The following is an 11,065-nucleotide window of genomic DNA, read 5'->3' as shown; positions in this document are numbered from 1 at the left end:
GGGAAGATAAAAAATTCCCCTTCTACTTAAGGTACAAAGGAAGATCTTCGCTGCAGATGTGTATAGCCGAGCCCTACAAGAATCTTTCCAAAAGATTAAGGATGCTATCTCTATCTCACAGCAAAGGTGTTGATGACAGGTCAACCTTTCAACAACACTTCCACAAAGATTCCATGAAGATTTCTCAAAGATTCCATATGAAGATGCTAATGAAGTGATGAAGATGATGATGGATGCTTTAATGTGAAGATACAAGCTCATGGTCATCATCGAATATCCCATTATTATCATTTTGAGCCATTACAGCCACTTTTGTAATGTTTACAGGAACTTCATATTTTAAGTCGGCAATTGTATTTTGGCCAGAGATGCTTGTTGGATGAGCAAAGCCAGCTCATGATGTTGTAATTAAGCTCTATAGAATCCTAGGGACAAATCAAGTCATTTTGGCCGAACATTAGGTTTTCTAAGGTTAGTATATAAACCAAAACCTAAAGGTTTGTAAAGGGACTTCTAATAATCTTATCTTCTGTGTCGACTGGGAGACTGCAAGAGAGTGAGAGAGTGTGTGTGTGTGTACTACAAGAGCTACGGTGGTCGGAATCGCAAACGGAGAGCAGCAGCGTGTTGCCCATGAGGAGAGCTACGTGTTGATGCCTACATCATGCACGTTCATCCGTGTTTTGGCAGATTCACCCATGAGCTACTTTTGGAGTTTCGGTGAGTAAACATTGTCCATTTTTGCATTTCAGCATATCCACATGATCAAAGCGACTAGAGCTACACATTAGGCATGTTAGATTTTAGAAACAGTGACCTGTAAAATCCGACCAGACATCCTATGCGTTTTTTGTACGGAGGGTATCGGGTTAGGATTTTTGGTCAGAGACCTTAGGGATAGCGGCCTTTCAGTGTGTGTAGGACTTCCCTTGAGTTTCGTGAAGTTTCAAGATCGTTTGATGGGCTTTTGGCTTGCGGTAGCATCATAGGAGACTCTCACATTCACAGAACCAATGGCATGTAGATTTGATATCTCTATATGAATTAGTCATTAGTCGGTCGAGTAGAGGTTGACACCCTTTGCTTGCTTCCACGCGCCTGCGGGTTGAGCTTTGTTCTCAGTTTGACATTATATGTTAGGTGAGTTCTCGCTATGCTGACGTCCGTCGCGACGTATGCGCTAACATTGGCACCGCTGCCGGGGACAAGGGCCCTAAGTAGGTGACCGAGACTAGTCCTTGAGGATAGAGGTCCCTCTTGCTTGCTAGAGTACTATTTTACATTTAGATAGGATCAGAGGGTGGTGGACTCTCGAGGTCTTAGGAGGAGTCTAGGGAGCGTGTGTCTAGCCTGGATCTTCCGTCTTAGGTAGTATTAGGTAGTAGTAGGTTGTGGTGTAGAGAGTAGGAGTTGGAGTGGTAGATGTGGTGGTAGGTTGACTTGAGAGTCCGTGTGAGTCCAGGAAGCAACCAAGACATCAAAATCACCATCTCACATGATGAGTAGGAGTAGGGTAAGTAGGATATCTTGATTGCTGATCTAGAGTACTTTATGCATGTCTTATTTGCTGTTAGGCTCATCAGAAAAGTGGAAAACGCTAAGTAGGAAAGACAGTAAATTGTGTTTGGAAGCTGATTTGAAGTTCAAAAGTTTCTGTGATTATTGCTGAGAGCTCTATAGAGCATAGGGAGTACTACTACTAGAAAAAATTTGCATTTTAAGATAGTAGACATCCTACGCGTAGGATGTCTCCAGGGCACTTTTGGCAGGGAATTTGGGGAAACTGGGGTTACCAGTGGGTTCAGAAGGTAGGTTTTACCCTAGGAACATATTGACTTGAGTGTTTTTCCCTATTTTTGTTGTCTAAAAGCCAAAAGGCGGAGTCAAAAAACGTAAAATTTCAGCAAAGGCTTAAATTGAGTCATTTTTGCATGTTTTTGCAAGTGTGAAGCATACTTGCACTTGCTGGCGTAGGATGTCTACAGGGTGATTTGGGCTTTTTTTTTTTTGAAAATATGAGGTTACTAGTGTGTTTAGAAGGTAGGTTCTACCCTATTTTCACCTGGAAAGTGGAAATTTGACCAAATTTTGACAGATTAAAGCCAAAAGACGAGAATTGCCAGACATCCTACCCAAATTGTGTCCAAGGCCTAATTTTGAGACCAAACCATAGGATGACTCCATAGGCATGTTCTAAATGTTGTATTGAGTGCATGTGATAAATTTCATCTCATTTGGATCGGTGAAAGTGAAGATTAAACAGACTTTAGCGTTTTTGAATGGACAAATGGCAAGAATAGCTAGTTTTGGGGTCTTTTGACATCCAAACTCAAATCTAAGCATACCAGTGGGTTGCTGAAGACTAGGGGAATATTTGGTCTAGGTTTGGGTTCATTCTAAGAAAAAAGACATCCTACACGTAGGATATCCACTGCATGATTCTGAGACCAAAATTCTACTCTGACCATATCATGCTGTCATATAGCCTTACATAAGCCTCCTAGGAAAATTTGGTCCAATTTGGAGTTGATTAGACTTTTGAATTCATCAGAACAGACATCGGGCTTCTAGAACAGATTCTTGATCATTTGACTAGCCTACTAGTGTCAGAATCAAAAAGTAAAAATAGATGTGAGTCTAGCACATCAAGGGGAAGCTACAGTGCAAGTTTGAGATGAAACAGAGAAAAAATACATCCTACACGTAGGATGTCTCCAGTTGATTTAGGACTCCAAACCAAAATGTGAGCACACCACTGTGATCAGCACAACAAGGAGAAGCTAGGGTGAAAATTTCAAGTCATTCTGAGCAAAAAGACATACTACCCGTAGGATGTCTCAAGGTGATTTTTAGGTCCAAATGAAAATCTGAGCATACCATTGGGTTGCTGGACACAAGGAGAGTCTTAGGTTCAAATTTGGGCCAATTCTGAGCAAATAGACATCCTACGCGTAGGATGTCTCTTGCATGATTTTGAGGCCAAAACCCTACTATGACCATACCATAGTGTTGTATAGCCTTATATAAGCCTGCTAGTCAAGTTTGGTCCAATTTGGAGCTGATTTGACTTGAAAATTCACCACATCGGACATCTGGCTTCTGAAACAGATACTTGATCATTTGACCAGCCTACAAGTGTCAGAATCAAAAAGTGAGAATAGCTGTGTGTTTAGCACATCAAGGGGAACCTTGGATTCAATTTTGGGCTAAATATGAGCAAAAAGACATCCTACCCGTAGGATGTCTCAAGATCATTTTTAGGTCCAATTAAAATTTTGAGCATACCAATGTGTTGTTAGACTCCAAGGGAACCTGTGGTTCAAATTTTGGCCAAATCTAAGCAAAAAGACATCCTACCCATAGGATGTCTCCAGGTGATTTTTAGGTCCAATTGAAATTTTGAGCATACCAATGTGTTGTTAGACTCCAAGGGAACCTGTGGTTCAAATTTTGGCCAAATCTAAGCAAAAAGACATCCTACCCATAGGATGTCTCTAGGTGATTTTTAGGTCCAATTGAAATTTTGAGCATACCAGTGTGTTGTTTAACTCCAAAGGAACCTGTGGTTCAAATTTTGGCCAAATCTAAGCAAAAAGACATCCTACCCGTAGGATGTCTCCAGGTGCTAAATGAACTTATGGAGAGATTTTAACCTCATACAATAGTTTATCATGTCCTATTAAGCTTAGCCCATCAAGTGTCAAGTCATTTGGACATCATTTGCTCCTGATATAAGACATCCTACCCTCTGAGTGCACCAGAAGCTTATGCAGCCCAAATCTTGCCCTTTTGGCATCCAAATTCAAATCTGAGCATAACATTTGGTTGCTTGACTCAAGGGGAATCTAGGGTTCAAATTTTATTCAATTCTGAGCAAAAAGACATCCTACCCGTAGGATGTCTCCTACACGATTTTGGACCCTAGACCAACATTTGACAATACCAAAGTGTTTCATAGCATCTTATAAGCCTGCGAGTAAATTTGGTCCAATTTGGAGCTCATTTGACTTGAAAAATCAGTTGATAGAGTATCCAGCTTCTGAAACAGATTCTTGAGCATTTGACCAGCCTAGAGGTGTCAGAAACAAAAAGTGAGGATACCTAGGGGTTCAACACACCAAGGGGTGTCTCTAGACCAAATTTTACTCAATTTTGAGCAAAAATACATCCTACCCGTAGGATGTCTAGGAGCTTATTTTGAAATTCTGAGCATACCATTGTGTTGCTAGACCCAAGGGGAACCTTTGAACCAAATCTTGTTTCATTCTGAGCAGGAACAAAATTGGGCGTAGGATGTCTTCAGGGGGTTTTTGGGCAGGAATTTGGGAATTCTGACACCACCAGTGTGTTCAGAGGGTAGGTTTTACCTTAGGAACATGCTGACTTGAGTGTTTTCCCATGTTTTTGATGTCCAAAAGTCAAAAGGCGAAGTCAGAAAGCGAAAAATTCATAAATTGCTTGTTTGGAGTGATTTTGACATTCAAATGAAATTCTCAACATACCAAGGTGTTGCTAGACTCAAGGGGAACCTTTGAACCAAATCTTGCTTCATTCTGAGCAAAAAACAAATTCGGCGTAGGATGTCTCCAGGCCAGTTTTAGGGTCCAGCTATAATTTTGACCATACAGGGGTGTTCACGGTGTCACAGAGATCCCAAATCTTCTTGTAAAATTGAATTTGGACTCATTTTGACCATTCTAAACTGCATTTCAGTATTTTGGCCATAACTTTCACAAACGGTGTTGGATTTGAAAAGTTTTTATATCAAAACATAGCCTGAGAGCGACACTACAGATCTTAGAGCAAAACTTGAACTAAATGTATGACTTTGGCAACCATTTAGGTCAACTTTGAAAAAAATGTCGTTTAAGGCCTTAAAATGCATTCGGAAGTCAGGTGTGTCTAAAACCGACAGTTCGAAAGAATTGTGAGAAAACGGTCACGGTTTTGAACATAGTTTTGACTTTTCCCTAGGAGAGGGGCTAGTGAGCCATAAGCGAGGTCATCGGCTAGAGTCAAACCAGGCTCTGGAACAGATCGCTCAAATTGACCTATAGCGGACACGAGTGCATGTGAGATTTTCATTATCGGGAATTTGAAATTTGAAACCAGATTTGGTCTCTAGGCCTTCTAATTGACCATTAAAGACTGTTAAGTTAGCAGATTGAAATTATCTTTTGGGAAAACCATTGGTCACCCGTAGGAAGGTGTAAACGTTAACTATGGCCTAGTGTAAAATTTGAGCGTCCATACACAAATCTGGTGGCAGTAAGACCATACACAAGGACTCTTGATTTTGCAACAACAGCTGCAAGTTTTGGAGAACTTTAACACAAGATTTTGCTAGCAAATCACTGCAACTTGTGCATAATTCTCTTGTGCTAGCTTAAGTTTAGTTCAGCTAAAAGCGAACTTGAAAGTCACTTCCGAGCCCACGGAACAGGTGTGGCCGTCAAAGACACATCAAGAATTTTTGCTTCATTGTGAAAAAGTTTTCCAGCTAGATAGAATTTTTCAGATTGTACATGCTAAAGTGAACACAGGTTAGCTCGACTCAAGAATCGCTACGAAGGGAGCAGTCGTTAGAGTATAGTGGTAAGTTGCATAACTTATCATAGTGCTTCCAATACATCGAGGTCTGCTAAAAATCTCTAGGCAAAGCAAGCAGCCAGACAAGTCAGTATCAGTCTTGGCAAGCAAGGGAGCTAAGAAGTTCAAGCAGTGCAAGCAAAGCCCAGTTTAGAACACTCAGAGATTAAGGCATCCACAAAAGCTGAAGGACCTCAAGCGAAAAAGACCGACACAAGGGTGCTAATAATTTTTATTAGCATTGAGGCAAGCAATTAGATCTATCACTGAACATGTACAACAAGGGAGTCAAGACGAAATCAATGGCGTCTCAAAGGAATCAGACCAGCCGAGATGAAGCTTCAAGTACATCCATAAAAATTACAAGAGAGCAAATTTGGATCTATCTGATTGGCCACTACAAAGGACTGCCATGCTATGAGGATGTCAATCGGAATTTGTACATCAAGACAAAGAAAGATACAGAGGAAACTCGGACATCTCAATATGTGGAAGTTGAAACAACGAAGAATGTACTACACCCACATCCAGATTTCATGGAAGACTCTTCTGGGATCAATTTACATGAGGCACGAAAAATACATCGACAATGAGATAGAAATGTTGTACAAAGATCAACTTACAGAACTCTACGCATATCCTCCAAGTATTTTTTTGTACAAAGCTCAAGATGGGAAACGGAAAATTGGTACCCTCTATGTAGATGATGACGGTCGCTACTACAAAGATGCCACAGATCATGAAGTTCCTACAGAGAGTAACCAATATTTTGCAGCTGAAATATTTGGATCAAGAGGGGAAGACTACAAATCTGAAGGTGGTAATGTTTATCATCTAGTCATGGCTTTACCTCTTGATACACAGCTAGAAGAGTTAACAACTATAGCTGTCAATGCACAAATGAGTGGCACAACACAAGGCACAACATGGAAAGACACGGCACAAGTCTCGTGCACCGCACCAGCACAAGACAAAGCACAAACACACCAAATTGCACAAACAGGGAATACGCCGAAAGTACTAGCTATGAAGATAGCACAACTTCAAAAAGAACTAGCTCGGTCTCAAGAGCTACTTAACAGAGCAGAACAAGTCATATCATCAGGAATTAAATAGATGCCAACATCAGATATGGAACCCTCTTAGATGGGGGGAGTTCAAACTCAACAAAGAGACCCTATCTCTTCAAGAGTGGGATTAAGAAGTCCAGTTCTACAAGAAGCAGTGTCCTTTTCAGGAGCCCAAGTGGAATTTCAAGAAGCATTGGAAGATGCAGAGCCGGAGAAGACACCACCGGAAATTCACAATACCAAATGTAGAAGGTCAGGTCAAGATGTCATTGTGGTCGACAAATACGGTAGGCACTATGAAATAGCCGATGTGAAAAATATGGATGAGTTTAGCATTTGTGGGCAACTTGTAAGTCACATACTTGGACCCCATCCAAAAGCACCATCCAAGGAAACGGAAAACAAACATTTGGTTCGATCTTCACCCTCCGTGCAAACCTCGCCAAAATCAACTCGGAAACATAGCCCTAAGGCTATGCAGAAGCCCCACGTCAAAGACCATATGTTGATGGAAGAATTAGCAGTACGACTGCTAGAAAGAATGGATAGTGATTTGATCTTGTATGCAAGCAATAATGGAAGCTATTGTCATCTTCTCAAGGACAAGACGATGGAGGATAAAGAGACGAAGCCAGTGGTCAGTTGTAATCTAGAGGTACATGCATGTAACTCAGATGTCTTATTTGTATCGAGATACCATAGGAAATCGTTATCAACAGTACTATGGAGAGATGCCTCGTCCAAAGAATGCAAGTGATGAGATAGAGGCATATTGCAACCAGTGTGCCATCAGTCATTTAATCAAGGACTGCCCAACAAAGCTCTACCTGGAAAAGAAGAAGCAACAAGCCAAAAGCAAAGTTCAGACAGTGACAACAAGGGAACGGAAGCAAGAATCCCCAACGAGATCTCTGAAAAAGAAGCAGATCTTGTCGCAGAGCACAAAAGATAGGCTCAAGACACAGTTGCTTGAAGTCAAGGGTGTCAACAACAGTATCATAGAGAATCAAGCTTTCAAAAAAGATCAATTGAATCAGATGATTCAAGATCGCTGAAATAACCTCAGTGAGGACAAGTCAAAGCATCCACAAGGTGATCAAGATGAAGCTCGAAGTTCAAGGTTCGAGAGCAAAAGAAGCCAAGATTCTGAAGATGGTAAGCAAACCCAAGAAGAGGTGGAAGAGGTAACAACAAAACTTAGTGTCACCTCACGAGACAAAGACATGCAAGTTGAATCAATGGATGAAGCTGAAATTCTACAAGAGAATTCCTCTATTGTAGACTCTACAAGGATGATTGAAGAAATCAAAGAGAAAAAGAAGCTAAAAGAAGATGTAGCTAAAGTTTTAGAACCCATAGAAAAAAGGGAGATGACCAACTCCAAAATTGACTACCAAGGACAAGCAATGCAGGATATGAATGAATATTTTCGAGAAGAGACTCTACCAAAACCCATGGAACAATGGGAACCAAAGTCCACGGTGACCATTGCATCAGAAGAAGAGAGTCAACCTCAACATCCTGTTGCACAAGCTTCAAAAGATTTCCAAGAAGAAAAGTCACCATTGAATGAACTTCAAGTGCTAGAAGTAAATAGTGACAGAGAGCTTCTGAAATCTTCAATGATGGTCATCACGACTAGCTCTCAAAAAAGCCAGCCTACTACCGCTCCAAGATTATCGGCTGCCGACAAAGGCAAAGCCAAAATGAGCCCACAAATGTCCTACCAATAGAAGCAGTCCCTTAAATCAGAGTCTTCAATCCAACCAAGAAAAGTTAAAGATAGTGCTTCTACATCAACTAACCACATGCTTCCACATGAAAGGCAGACTCCAAAGAAAACATTTTAACCGAAATACCCTACACTGTGAGATCACCGCCGCCAAAGGTTTTCAAAGTTCTACATTAAAACTGAAGAAATAAAGGTCAAGGACCCAATATGGGTAAATGATCCTAGCCAATTGATGAAAGGTAAACACATGGGATGGATAGCCTCCCACTACAGCTTAGCAGAGCAAGGCTATTATAAGGGTCAAAAGAAACTTTGGTTACCAAAACCAGAGACCTCAGCTTATGTGGTGGATAAAGGTTTCAAAAAGCATCCCCAAAAGCAACAAAGCTCATATTTATATCGCCAAAGGAGACCAACCAACAAGGCTCGCCAAAGGTACGCAGGAAATTTCAAATCCAGTTGGCCTTCATACCAACATAGGACTTCATCGGTAGATAATCGCAAAAATGGAACTCTTGTACATCTCAATAGGACATCAAAAACATAATGGGAAGTGCCATCTACAATTCTTCAAGCTGGCTACCAAAGATGAAGAATCTGGCTACCAAAGATGCCAAGTAAACATTCTTCAATCAGACGACTTCAGCTTGAAAATAATGTCACAGGAAAAATCAAGGACAATGTCATAGTCAAGGGAAAGGATATCTACAAAGACACACTAATCATGATGCAAATACAAATGGATGCCAAAAGAAAAACACATACCGAAGAAGATTGAAGTCATCTCTAGCTCTCAAGAAATGTCAAGACATGATGGACAAAGTGTTATGGAGAATGGAGAGAGCCAATCTTCTCGAGCAAGGGACCAACAACAACGAAAAGAAATTTTTACAAAGGTCACTAAGGTATGGCAAAAGAAACCAATATTGCCAGTATGGTCCTTTACAAATCCTCTCTTCCAGGATGGGAGTTTTGAATTTCAAAACCTATTCTTGGTCAAAAGCTCCTGAGAGTAAGTCAAGTCTCCATAAAAATCATGGCATAAGAGTCAAGAGTCGGGCAGCTGAGCCACTAAATGAGCAAGCATCAGACCCAAGCTTCATGTCTTAATATTTTTTGTGGTCTATGAGTCTAGATATTTAGATTATAGCTCAAGCTGGAAGAGTTGAACATATTGTAAAATTGAGTCGCTCATGCTAGATAGGTGAGCAGAAGAGTCAAAGTCTAACAATTTTATTTGGTGGAGAGGTGAAGTAATCCACAAAACAATCACCCACGTGTACACTGTGAGGAGAGTGAAAAAACCTCAAGCATCAACATCCCTTCTTGTGAGTAACGGCACCTCTTGAAGTCAAATATGTTTTGGCTTCTATAGCTACGTTCACTTCTGGAAGCACCCATTCAAACTCTTCTCGCACAACATATTGTTTCCCATGCATCTATATGTGCAATTATATATAATGTCCCATCATTGGACATTTTCATTTGACACAATTTGTGTTCCTCCCATGCACTTACACAACAAAGTGACGATGACGAAGCGGTAATAGCTTTCATAAGCATTTGTTCAACAACGACGACTCTGATTTCAAGCTACTAACACTTATCCAATGTATATCCAGTCAATAATAGTAGCCATATGGCCATAAGTACTTTAACTCATCAAAACTCGGCTACATCCAAACATAAGTACATATAGCCTCACATTTAATTGTGACTAAAGGCATTTTTTCCCACTGGGTTTTTCACTTTAGTCCTATCCAGGTATCCAAGACCTTCATTTTGTAATATACGCCACATTTTAGTTTTTATATAAACACAGAAAAGTAGACCAACGACATCCCCAAATAACTGCATGCTCATCAACTAGAAAATCAAAGGGGAGCGGCCCAAAAAAAATTCAAAAACGCTTCAAGTTTACAGGTACACGTGCAAAATGACACCCAAAGCACAAGTCAACCTTTCAACAACACTTCCACAAAGATTCCTCAAAGATTCTTCAGAGATTCCAAATGAATATGCTGATGAAGTGATGAAGATGACGATGGATGGTGTAATGTGAAGATACGAGCTCATGGACATCATCGAATATCCCGTTATTATCATGTTGAGCAATTACGACCACTTTTGTAATGTTTACAAGAACTTCATATTTTAAGTCGGCAATTGTATTTTGGCCATAGATGCTTGTTGGATGAGCAAAGTGTTTACGGGTCGCCGCGACCGACGTCCATAGCATAGCTCTCAAGCATCAACATATTTATCAATACAAGGAAAGCGACTAGGATGAGGCATTGAAACTCACTAGGATGTCAATCCTAATGAAGTGAACTCGAAGAGATGCAACTACTAACTCTACAAGCAAATCAAACGCATTACCACCAAGTAATCTGCCTATGTCCTTCTACACAACTCTATAGTCATCATGCCTATCACTTTCACAACATTCTGGAGAGGTACAAAGATCGCGATCGTTCGTCCCAAAGTCAGCAAAAACAGCGCAAACAGGTGATCTTAATGGGTCATTTTAGGGTCCCTAAAGCCCCTCCTAGGGTCAAAACAACATAAAACACGTATATAGACACTCAAAACAGTGATTTAAGTCCTCAAACTTGTAGTTGACAACCTACACCGAATCTTGAATGATTACACTTGAATGGAAGAGCAAGAGGAA

The sequence above is a fragment of the Adiantum capillus-veneris genome, chromosome 1 (genome assembly GCF_014529385.1).
Source record: "Adiantum capillus-veneris isolate H3 chromosome 1, ASM1452938v2, whole genome shotgun sequence".
Taxonomy (NCBI): Eukaryota; Viridiplantae; Streptophyta; class Polypodiopsida; order Polypodiales; family Pteridaceae; genus Adiantum; species Adiantum capillus-veneris.
The sequence above is the reverse complement of the archived record's forward strand: the minus strand, read 5'-3'. Positions refer to the sequence as shown.